Source organism: Macrobrachium rosenbergii, chromosome 9 (assembly GCF_040412425.1).
Source record: "Macrobrachium rosenbergii isolate ZJJX-2024 chromosome 9, ASM4041242v1, whole genome shotgun sequence".
In the NCBI taxonomy this organism is placed as follows: domain Eukaryota; kingdom Metazoa; phylum Arthropoda; class Malacostraca; order Decapoda; family Palaemonidae; genus Macrobrachium; species Macrobrachium rosenbergii.
Window position 1 is genome coordinate 48,005,963 of NC_089749.1, and position 12,261 is coordinate 48,018,223.

Consider the following 12,261-nt stretch of genomic DNA (forward strand, 5'->3'; position numbering starts at 1 on the left):
CCTATAAGTATTAATTTTCCCTGTCATAACCTGACCTAACATACACTAACCTAACCTAGTTCAAGCATTCTTGTATCACTATCACAAGTTACGGAAATCCTGTGCCTTTGTTATTTTTGCACTCGACACTTGACTCCCACAAATACTCAAAACAGGTTTCAGGCGAAGGTGCCTATCCTGCATGTTCCCAGCAGAAGCGTGTTTTGAATTTAAAATGTTGCCAAAGAGGTTACCGCATCTTGCATTGCATGAATGAAACCTTGCTTCCATATACGGGTAGCGTGGCCGAGCGGTCTAAGGCGCTGGTTTAAGGCACCAGTCTCTTCGGAGGCGTGGGTTCGAATCCCACCGCTGCCAGGATTGTTTTCATCAAGGTCACCTCAGTCATCAATGCAGGTAAAAGACAAGATAGCATCGTAGCCCAAAATTACGTATTGAGCGGATTTCCGGATGCATTTTGACGGCGAGGATACTCGAGGTTAAAGGCTGTTGTCTGAAGCGCTGATTGTTACGATACTGGAAAAGCACTCGGAATGGAAAATTAGTGAAACGTTTTAAGAATAAAATGTAAAAGTCGAGTAAAAAGTTTAAGAAAAAAAACAGTAAAACGTTTTAAGTATAAAATATAAAAATCGCGTAAAAGATTTAAGAATAAAGTCGAGTAAAATTTTTAAAAAATATTTAAAGAAGGGATCGAGTAAAACGTTTTAAGAATACCTAACAAGGGAATGATAAGTATGTAAAAACAGAAATTCTAAAAAGGTATAATAAAAAAGTATTATAAAACAAGTACACGTAGAACAACAAAATTTAAGAATATATAAAAAGAGATTGGGTAAAACGTCTTAAGAATATCTAAGAAGGTATGAGAAGTATTTAAAAATCATAAATCTATAAATGGAATAAAATGTATAATAAAACATGAACACCGATAACAGCAAAAACGGGAATAAGTACTTGAGCAAACATAGCAAATGGAAGGAAAAGATATCATGTGTGACTTATGGGTTCAAATCGGTACAGAACCGTTAAATTAACTTCAGTGCCCTAAAGGTAAGCTGTGTTGACACGTGGTTCATCCGCTTCATTTTCTGTCATTGATAACAGTCGTCTCTGCATTTAAGTTGCTAAACCGCTGATGCTTAATTCATTAAAAGACTGATGATCACCATTATCCGCATCATAATCATCATTATTTAAAATGTTCAGACATTCAAGTTACTCAAACGCTGATGTTTAAATTCAACAAGAGACTGATAATCATTTTCTGCATCATAATTATCATTATTTAAAATGTTCAGGCATCCGAGTTACTCAAACGCTGATGTTCAAAATTCATCAAAAGACTGATAAATCTTCATCATCATCAACTGCATCATAACTATCATTATTTAAAATGTTATGATGAAACACACAAATAACTATTAACAGAATATTCATGCGAGACTGGAATCGTCTTGGTTGGATGATGAGTTGAGAGGACAACACTAGGCCTTGGACTGGATTGGATTATGGAACTTAGGCCAATGGACAACCTCTGGAACCCAAGAGGTCATTCAGCGCTGAAAGGGAAATTGATAGTAAAGTGGTCTGAAAGGTAACAGGAGGAAAACCTCACAGTTGCACTACGAAACAATTGTTAAGAGAGGGTGGAAGATCAGATGGTAAAAAAAAAAATATGAATGGAGGTACAGTAAAAGGAGTGAAGGAAATTGCAGCTGGGGGCCGAAGGGGCGCTGCAAAGAACCTTAAGTAATGCCTACAGTGCACTACGTGAGGTGCACTGACGGCACTAACCCCCTACGGTCACACTAGGCCTCAAACACTTTAATAGGGCTTAATCTAAAGCTATCCCACGTGTGACAAAAATGAAAAACAGAGTGAAAAGAGCAAACAAATAAATGATAACAAGCAAAAGGCAACTAAATACATGGCTTAGCAGTAATGTACGTTGGTAAACTCGAGGTAATGACACATGGCGTATTTACATCTCTTCAACTTACTAGTAGCATCTGTGAATTCCAGGAAAAATATTTCGTGAGTTTACAGTAAGGGGAAAAAGGGATTCAAGATGTAGAGACAAGTGCTCTCTCTCTCTCTCTCTCTCTCTCTCTCTCTCTCTCTCTCTCTCTCTCTCTCTCTCTCTCTTTAACACAACGTGCCTGCACACACACAAACACATATATATATACACATATATATAATATATATATACACAAATATAATATAAATATAAAGTATATCAATAAATATCTAAATATATATATATATATATATATATATATATATATATATATATATATATATATATGATGAAACTCGAAAACTGTGAATTGTGTCTGCAAAATAAACTTAAAGACCAAGGTAATATTAATTAAAACACTTCGGATATATTACGTAACTCTTTAATAATTACACAAAAACTAAAAAGAAAATACGGAGAGGAAAATCAGAGAGAGAGAGAGAGAGAGAGAGATTAATTATCCCCCTCGACTGTCGAACCAAAAACGAGCACCCGTAATAATTAACCCCTTTTTACCCTCCTTCCCAGCGCTCTACCATCACGCATAGACGAACACGGATAACGCGGAGAGAGTCCAATGATTGGGCTCAGAATGAAAGAGGCAACGAGGTAAATGAAAGTATGCCTACTTACCACCTCGAGAGTCGTAGGCAGGTTAAAAAAAATTCCTCGCCGGGTCGCTGGAGACAAGGGCCAGTTGGTCCTGTCCCTTTGGCACTCTCCTGAAAAGGTGAAAAGAGAGTAGCCTACATCAGTTTTAGCATTTATTATTATTATTATTATATTATTATTATTATTATTATTATTATTATTATTATTAAGGAAGACCTCGGTTAAATAATGGTGGTGGTGGTGGTGGTGGTGGTGGTGGTGGTGGTGGTGATGATGATGATTACTGAAAATGAAGACCTTTGTTAAATTATTATTATTATTATTATTATTATTATTATTATTATTATTATTATTATTATTATTATTATTATTATTATTATTATTACTGAAAATAAAGACCTTGATTAAAATATTATTATTATTATTATTATTATTATTATTATTATTATTATTATTATTATTATTATTATTATTTACTAAACATGCATTACTATAGAACTTACGAAAAGGCCTTCAACTTGTTAAGCTAGTTTCCACAAAATGAGACAATCATACTTCAAATAAAAGAAATGAGAAACAGTAAAACATAAGTAAAAATAATTAAATAACACGTACATATAAAAAATAATATATGCTGAGAGTACACATATGATTTTGGATGGAGCGGGCTGAATGCCAAACTGATAAAAAGAGGACGATATATTCAAGGTTTTGGATGGAGCGGACTGAGTAACAAACTGATAAAAAGAGGACGATGTATTCAAGATAAAAGAATAATACATGGGAAGTGGTGAAGCAGTAGTCTAATTTGAAAAAAAATTGATGAAAAATACATGATTAATATTAAGAAACAACTGACAGAGAGGATACGTCAGCCATCACTCCTAAACATAATCCAAGATTCTTAAGTAAACAAACATCGAAGAGGCGGGAATAATAATAATAATGTATATTATAGGCAAGCAAAATTGCACAAATAAATAAAAGACGCAGATAAGAAAGGAATGTATCAGTACCGAAAAATTTACATGAAGTATACTCAACACATTCAAAAGTACGTTACTCCAATATTAGTGAACAAACAACCTTTTGTTCTTCTATTCTCAAAGTGACACAGGACAAAGAAGCTGCAATGATTGTATTAGTGCAAACATCACATATTGTAATGATACAGGGCAACAACCAAAACATAAGTAGAGGCGACTAAGTTAAAAATCACAGCACAAATATAATAAACAAAATAATATTAATATCTGCAGCCACTGCCATATGCGCCTGAACGTTTTTCAGATGCAAAGGTGTTTCTTCGCCACATTTAGTGGCTGGCATTTAAATGCCATCAGAAACTGCCGGTCATATGGTTTAATCGCTAAATTATTCACACACCATTTCGTTTAAACATTAAACTATAGGGGGACTCGCACTACGCCGGAAGGAGAAAGCGGTATGGGCTTCGCCCTATGGTCGAAACTGCACATTCATTCCTTCTCCCGCACTCCCTACAAGCTCTCCTCCTCAGACCTCCAACGCCTGTTGCAAAGCTTCAGTGGCACTTCTTGTTTATTTCTGTCATTTTTTTACAAGACAGTTGCATAACCGTGCTCTCAACTGTCCTCTTTAAAAATTGGGGCTTGGACCCGACATGAGGGGGATGAACATGTCCGCATAAAAAATTGTTACCCCGGTTCTAAAACTGGTAACAGCCTGCAGCACTGGCCTCCTTGTTTCACTTTCATCAAACGTCGGCGCTGGTAATAAAATATCCTTTACATCCAACTACATGAATTACAAATAACAATAAGAAAAGTATTGGGAGCATTGTCAAAACAATGTTATCAAATCTTAAATCAGCTTCATGGCAAGATGGCAATGGAGAATATAACAATAAAAAAGTACGGATACATATGAGAAGTGAGGATATACTACTTCAATTACATGAGCAGAGATGTAAGAATGCAGCTCATTCGCTTAACAAGCATACATGCGACCATAGATGTGATTTTCGAAAAGCATCTTAAACTAAAAGATTTAGCAGACATATATATATATATATATATATATATATATATATATATATATATATATATTATATATATATATATACATATATATATATATATATATATATATATATATATATATATATATATATATATATATTATATACACACACACACACATACACATATATATATATATATATATATATATATATATATATATATATATGCTATGAAATGTTAAAAATAAAATATCCCACATAAGCTACTGACGACTTCACTGAGAAATATAATTCGCACACGATTTAAATCACCCACACTTTTTTATATTATTATTATTATTATTATGGAATAAGCCCACAGTGACCACTGACTTGAAATTCAGTTTCCAAAAATTATGGTGTTCATTTGAAACAAGTAGCAGAGGGTAACAGGAAACAGAAAGATGACGCCAGTTTTGAGAAAAAAAAAAAAACTAATAAATAAAAATGCAATTAAATTAAAATACAATGAGAACTTTTTTCGGGTAGCAATGAGCTGCATCATCACTGGAACTCTTGAAGCTCCAATCGCACAACATCCTCAGGGAGACTTTCCCATAGTCCAACAGTGTGAGGAATAAAGGACCTCTGAAACTTGGAAATTAGATAGCGAGGCACATTCACCGTATACTGATGATGCTGTTCAACAAACCGGGTTGCTCTCGGTAAGAAAAGAGGGTCAGGGATCAACTGTGTATGTGTAAGATCTCTGTTAAAACACATACTATGAAAAACTGACAAACAATAGACCATCCGTCGTTGGTCAAGTCATAACTGTCAATATTATATATATATATATATATATATATATATATATATATATATATATATATATATATATATATATGTATGTATGTATGTATGTATGTATGTATGTATGTATGTATGTATGTATATATATATATATATATATATATATATATATATATATATATATATATATATATATATATATATATATATATATATATGGATCCCTTACCAGAAAGGACCAAGGAAATACTTCAAGCAACCAGCTGACGCACGAAAGAGCAAGGTAGCTACCTAAGTCTCCAGTAGCCTATTTGGATGCAATAGCGACGTAAGAGTAACTAGCAGCTACAATAAGGGACCCAGTACCATTTTCAAGTAGGGCGCTGATAAACATCAAAGCAACCAGAAGAACCACCACCCACTAGAAAGTTTAGATTATTAACAGTTCTTATATTAATGATTATATTAATAAAAAAAATTATGCACAACATCATCGAGAAAAGGAGAAACGATACTAAATAATCATAAACAAGGTATACTCCACCCCTTATAGTCTTGGAAATTCGGTAAACACGTTTCTTACGGCCACCACACAAGGTGCAATAAATCATGAGACGGCTGCCCGCTACTTAAACCGTATTATAGTCTTAGCACGCCTCACACCATGATAAATTCGGCTGGGCCAACTCACCACAAAACCCGCCACTAATCATTGTCGAGTGTAAGGTACCATAGTAGGTCACCTGCTCAAATGCAGAGGCATGGACCCAAGATGAGCAATAATAAGGATCCTCCTTGAAAAAATTCGTGTACATTCATTTTCTGTGTGTAACACAGAGTGTCTGTGGATTAATCAACTCCATGTTTAGATTTGCCGTCGTCCAGTCTGGGGGCCAAACTCTTCCCCATAATGGCCCTTACATGTAAACTGTAGGTATGCAAAACTGAAGTACTTTGGTCAGAGCTATAATATATATATATATATATATATATATATATATATATATATATATATATATATATATATATACATACATATATATATATATATAATATATAAGTATAAAAATTATATATATATATATATATATATATATATATATATATGTGTTTATATATTATAAATACATAATTCACTGTTGAAGAAAATACTTTTAAAGTATATTACCGTTTTTAGATGTTTTGGTAATTGCCGTCTGGTACTTCGATATAGTTGAAGAAGAAAATAATTCTGTATTACTGTTTTTAGATTTTTGGTAGTGTTGCCGTCATGTATTACAGTACACTTCGGGATGAGCTAAGGATAAGGAGACAAGTGGCGATTCCACAAAAGGGAAGCGACAGTCGCTAAACAATGAAAGCGTGTTTGCCGAATGAGAGTAATGTTCAATGAGTAACCTTTTCTGTGCGTAACGCCTATACAATAAAGTTTGAAACACTATACTCTCATAATTAAAGTAATAAAAACCTTTCCATCGGAAGGCTATAATATCTCTCTCTCTCTCTCTTATTTTTTTGAAATAATTGCGCTCCTTTCTTCCATTGCTCGGTTGACCTCTTTCGTTGGGTCATTCTTTTGACAGACTGTTCTTGCTACCATCGAATCAGTTTCTTTGGGTATTCCATTGCCAACATGATATTGGTGTCTTGAAGACTTGTATCAAACTGAGGGAAGTAATCAATGCGATGATAAGACAATACGTTTCTGATGATCTAGTTCCTGCCTTCATTTAAGACAGGAATATAATTCACTGGTGTCAAGCGTGTAAATTTGTGGCTGTCAAAGGCTTTAGAGGGCCAGATGTAACTCTCCTCGGGGTGCCATTTCGTAATTGTGACTTTTACATCGCTTTGAGTTACTGCTATTACATATTACTGTAAGAAAGACATGTCCACTCCCGTTACTCTTTACATTTTCTTGACTGTAATTAACCCTCCATTGAGTTTTCCTAAAGAGCTCACGCAGTAAATAAATAAAATGTAATTATTCCGTTTATATATATATATATATATATATATATATATATATATATATATATATATATATATATATATATATATATATATAAACGAATCATATAAAAATAATCAACGTGAATAATATATATATATATATATATATATATATATATATATATATATATATATATATATATATATATATATATATATATATAAACACAAAATCCACGTAGAAAAGAGAAACAATGGAGTGTTTCGAGGCCATTCAACTTGTCGTCTTTTACTGCTAAGTAAAGGACGACAAGGCAAAGGTCTTGCAGCTCTCCACTGCTTCTCTTTCCTTTCGTGGATTTTGTCTTTTTATATATATGTGTGCATATATATATATATATATATATATATATATATATATATATATATATATATATATATATATATATATATATATATACTGTACATACACACATATGTTCAAGTATGTGTGCCAGTACCTGTGGACAAGTACAAATACTAAGGAAATTTACAAGTACTAGTACAAAAGATTAGCTTAGTACTTAAGTCCAAGTAGTGTATTTAACAATGGCCTCAAGTATAAGTCCAAGCACTTTTCAACAGGTACCTAATATTTTTACACAAGTTTATTTCATATTCAGTGCTAAATATCTTATGAAAAAAGTATATAATTGTAATATATTACAAAGACCTTACCGGAACGAATACAGCTCTGCCTTTCAGTAATATCTGTGTACTTCTCAGATTTGAGACAGTGGTAGTGACCCTCAGCCCTCTGCACTTAAAGACGTGAAGAGCTACCAACAGGGCGTCATGAGATGCCCATAGGGCTTAGTGAGTGAAAGTGATCAAAAGTAAACCAGCTCACAAATTAAAGGTAATTTTAAAAATTCTATTAATTTTCCTCGTTAATAACACAAATTTTAATAGTATATAGTAGATTTGTACTACAAAATACACAAGAAAATTATAATTTTCTAAGTTCACAATTGATGAATACCCTGTAAGTAATAATGACAAAAAATTAAACGTAAAATAATGACTGTATTAAGCTCAACGTACGAGAGACCCGGTTGGAAGGTGCATTTTATCCCCCCCACTTTATAACATTTGTGGTTGCTCTAAAACTATCAATTGGGGTGGCTGAATTTGCAGCTGGTAGTTGGACAGATCATGTCAGTTTTCACATGTACTGTATTTGCCTTTCTTTGACACAGAAAAAAGTCCACATATGACCAAAACATTGTATTGAAACAATTTCTCGAGCCGTGTTCTGACAAATTTAAAGTCCAAAATACAGTGATGAATAACGGGAGTGGACCTGTCTTTTTCACAGTAATATGTACTAGCAGTAACGCTAAGCTATGTAAAGTCACAATTACGAAATGGGTCCTAACGGAGATTACAATTCACCCTCCAAAGCCTCTGACAACCGCAAATATACAGGTATGACAATAGTGATATATTCCTATCTTGAATGAAGGCAGGAACTAGATTTCATATGGTATTTCAACTATATATATTTATATATATATATATATATATATATATATATATATATATATATATATATATATATATATATATATATATATATATAATCACATATATATATATATATATATATATATATATCACATATATATATATATATATATATATATATATATATATATATATATATATATATATATATATATATATATATATATATATATATATATATATATATATCACACATCACCACAGCGGTGTAGGTCCTGACTGGTTTCGGCTTCAATTCCAAGCCACTGACGAAGGACTGATACATAACTGTATAAGTCCCTATATATATCCTACAGAGACAGTACGGACAAGCATACAGCAAGTACAAAATGCGCCGAAGTTTCTTCGGGGCAATCGAGTTTTCTGTACAGCCGCTACATCGTATAATCAAAGCCAACGAAAACAGATCTATCTTTCGGTGGTCTCGGTATAATGCTGTATGAGCCACGGCCCATGAAACTTTAACCACGGCCAGGTGGTATGTCCTATATAGTTGCCAGAAGCACGATTATGGCTAAATTTAACCCTAAAAAAAATAAAAACTGAGGCTAGAGGGCTGCAGTTTGGTATGTTTGATGATTGGAGGGTGGATGATCACCAGACCAATTTGCAGCCCTCTAGCCTCAGTAGTTTTTAAGATCTGAGGGCGGACAGAAAACACTGCGGACGGACAGACATAGCCGGAACATTAATTTTCTTTAACAGAAAACTGAAAAAGTTTGAGACTACGAATCCACACCTGAAAGGTGACAAAGGAGAAAGGGGAGACATTAGTGTTATACTGGCCCCATGCGTGCTATGGTTAAATATATGATAACCCTTTATACCATACATATCTACTGCCTTCCTTAAAATTTAAACATTTTACAAAATTTCTTATGAAATTGTTGGATCAAGCTCATACATGCCTTGACTGATATTCATGTTATGGCCATAACATTCAGTGAAATTCCTTTTCCAGCCTTTATTAGAATAAACTATCTTCTTTGGCCCTTGCCCAGTTGATTGAATGATTGTTCTCATTAAACGTAAAAAAATTCCCCTGTTCACTTGTGCATTCTGACACATTATTTATGCTGTTCTATTCTCTCTTCTAGTGCTTAACCAATTTGACATATTAAAGTTGTCACAAGACTTGCGTGGAATTTTGTATACACATCTTTTAGAATTGTCGGGGGAGTTCTTTTTAGGTATATGTTTCACTTCTTTATTGTTCTTAAATGCTTCATTAACTACAAAATTCTAAAGGATGATGGGGGATATCTTTCGTATTATTATTATATGGGAGTACAAGCAGAACTTTCTATGTTGAAATGTTTTTTATACACTTTTTTGCAGATTCTAATGTACTGTCTAATACACAAATCGGGATATTTCAATTTCTTGTTTGTATTCCTAATTCTATCTATTCCATCATCAATACACTCACGTTTGCATATATGTAATTCTCTTAAAAACATAGGTATGAACACTGATTGCCTAACTTTACTGCTTTGACCTGAAAAAAAAATGCACATGAAAGAAATATTAGTAGGTAATCTATAAACACTGTATTGAAACGCATTACTAGTTCTATGTATTACACAGTCCAAAAAGGGTAGGGGCCCATCCTTTTCCACTTCCATAATGAATTTAATTGATGGTACTAACTGATTTAACCTGTCAAAAAATTTATTTACCTTTTCGTTCCCTGGGCATATACAAAAGTTATATCGTCAATATACCTGAACCATACTACATTGCGTGGAATGATTTTGTTTAATATTTTCCTTAAAAAAAATTCCATATACAAATTACTCAACACCATGGATAGAGGGATGTCCATCGCCCTACCGATTTTTTTAGTAAAGTTTCCCACTGAATTCAAATTTACAATCTTTTATGTATAATCTAGTCAGTTCAATTAGAGTGTTCTTGGAAAATGGTTTACCCAGCTGTCTGCTTTCTAACAGAAAATGATTTATCCAGATGTCTGTTTTCTAACAATGCCGATAAAAACCTTAACATGCCGTTAATTGGTACCTTTGTGAATAATGATACCACATCAAAACTCACAAGACTGCATTCACTAATAATCTGTAAATTATTTGGTTTATTTATCAAGCCCACGTTAATCTTCATACCAGCATCAGAGATGGTATTGTGCACAGAAGGAATAGAATCTTTGTGCTTGACATTTACAAACCTACCAACGTTCGTTCCTATGTCCGCTATTATCCAACGTTCGTTCCTATGTCCACTATTATTCGAATCACCGTGTCAGTGTAAAACTGTTTTTTGTAGCACCTTCCTTAAGGCCTTGACGGACAGCTAGAAATTCATGTATGCACTATTTTGTCAAATTGATGACGTACGAATTAGGTTAAAATACCCGAAGTGTTAATTAACAAATCTTTGCTGAAAGCTATTTTTTCCAGTAACAATAAGAAACCTTTTATGAGAGGAAATATTTCAACACTGCCATACAGTGTAAATCTTACTTCTATACGAAAATGATCGGAAACTTTGAAGATGAATGCTGTAGTTATGAATTCCCGAACAGTTCACAATTTCAATGTAACTCCCCAGGACAAAATAGTGGTTGTATTTACATGATTCCTTGTGCTGGATGTGATGCCAAATAGCTAGGTAAAACTGGTAGAACACTGGATTACCGTATCAAACACATCATATGCATTAGAACAAGACAATTGACAAGGGCTTTATTTGCGCACATGAATGATTTTAACCAATGTATAGACTGGAAAACAACTGAGTTAATATCTTTTAATAATTGTTACAAGAAATATACATGAATTTGCTTTTATTAAGCATTTTAATAATCAATTTCCGAGTCTTAGTTCAGAAATTTCTAATTTAGATAGTTACCTTGTTTATAAAATTGTAGGGAAGTACAATGTTACCTTTTAGCAACTGCTTGTTCCGCTAACTATAGCTTGAGTGCATATACAGTATTTGTGTGTGTATATATATATATACACACACACATATATTGTATATATATATATATATATATATATATATATATATACATATATATATATATATATATATACCGGTGTGTATATATATATATATACATACAGTATATATACTTATATATATTGTGTATATGTATGTGTATATATATATACATATAAAATTATACATATTTCAAAGGGGATCAGGAAAAAGGACTATCCAATTGAATTTTATAAAAACAGTGAGTTTTAGCCCATCACTGTGGGCGTTTTATGGGCAAAGGTTATTTTTATATTTCAAATCCTTACTATGCACATACATCATACATACATACAAAAACATATATTTATAT

At 32.9% G+C, this 12,261-nt stretch overlaps 1 non-coding gene across 1 annotated transcript; it reads left to right on the forward strand.

Annotated features, from left to right (window-relative positions):
- Positions 1-275: 275 nt before the first annotated feature.
- On the forward strand, positions 276-357 carry TRNAL-AAG (transfer RNA leucine (anticodon AAG)). Its single transcript has one exon. It is a non-coding gene; the product is annotated as a tRNA-Leu (tRNA).
- The last annotated feature ends 11,904 nt before the right edge of the window (positions 358-12,261 follow it).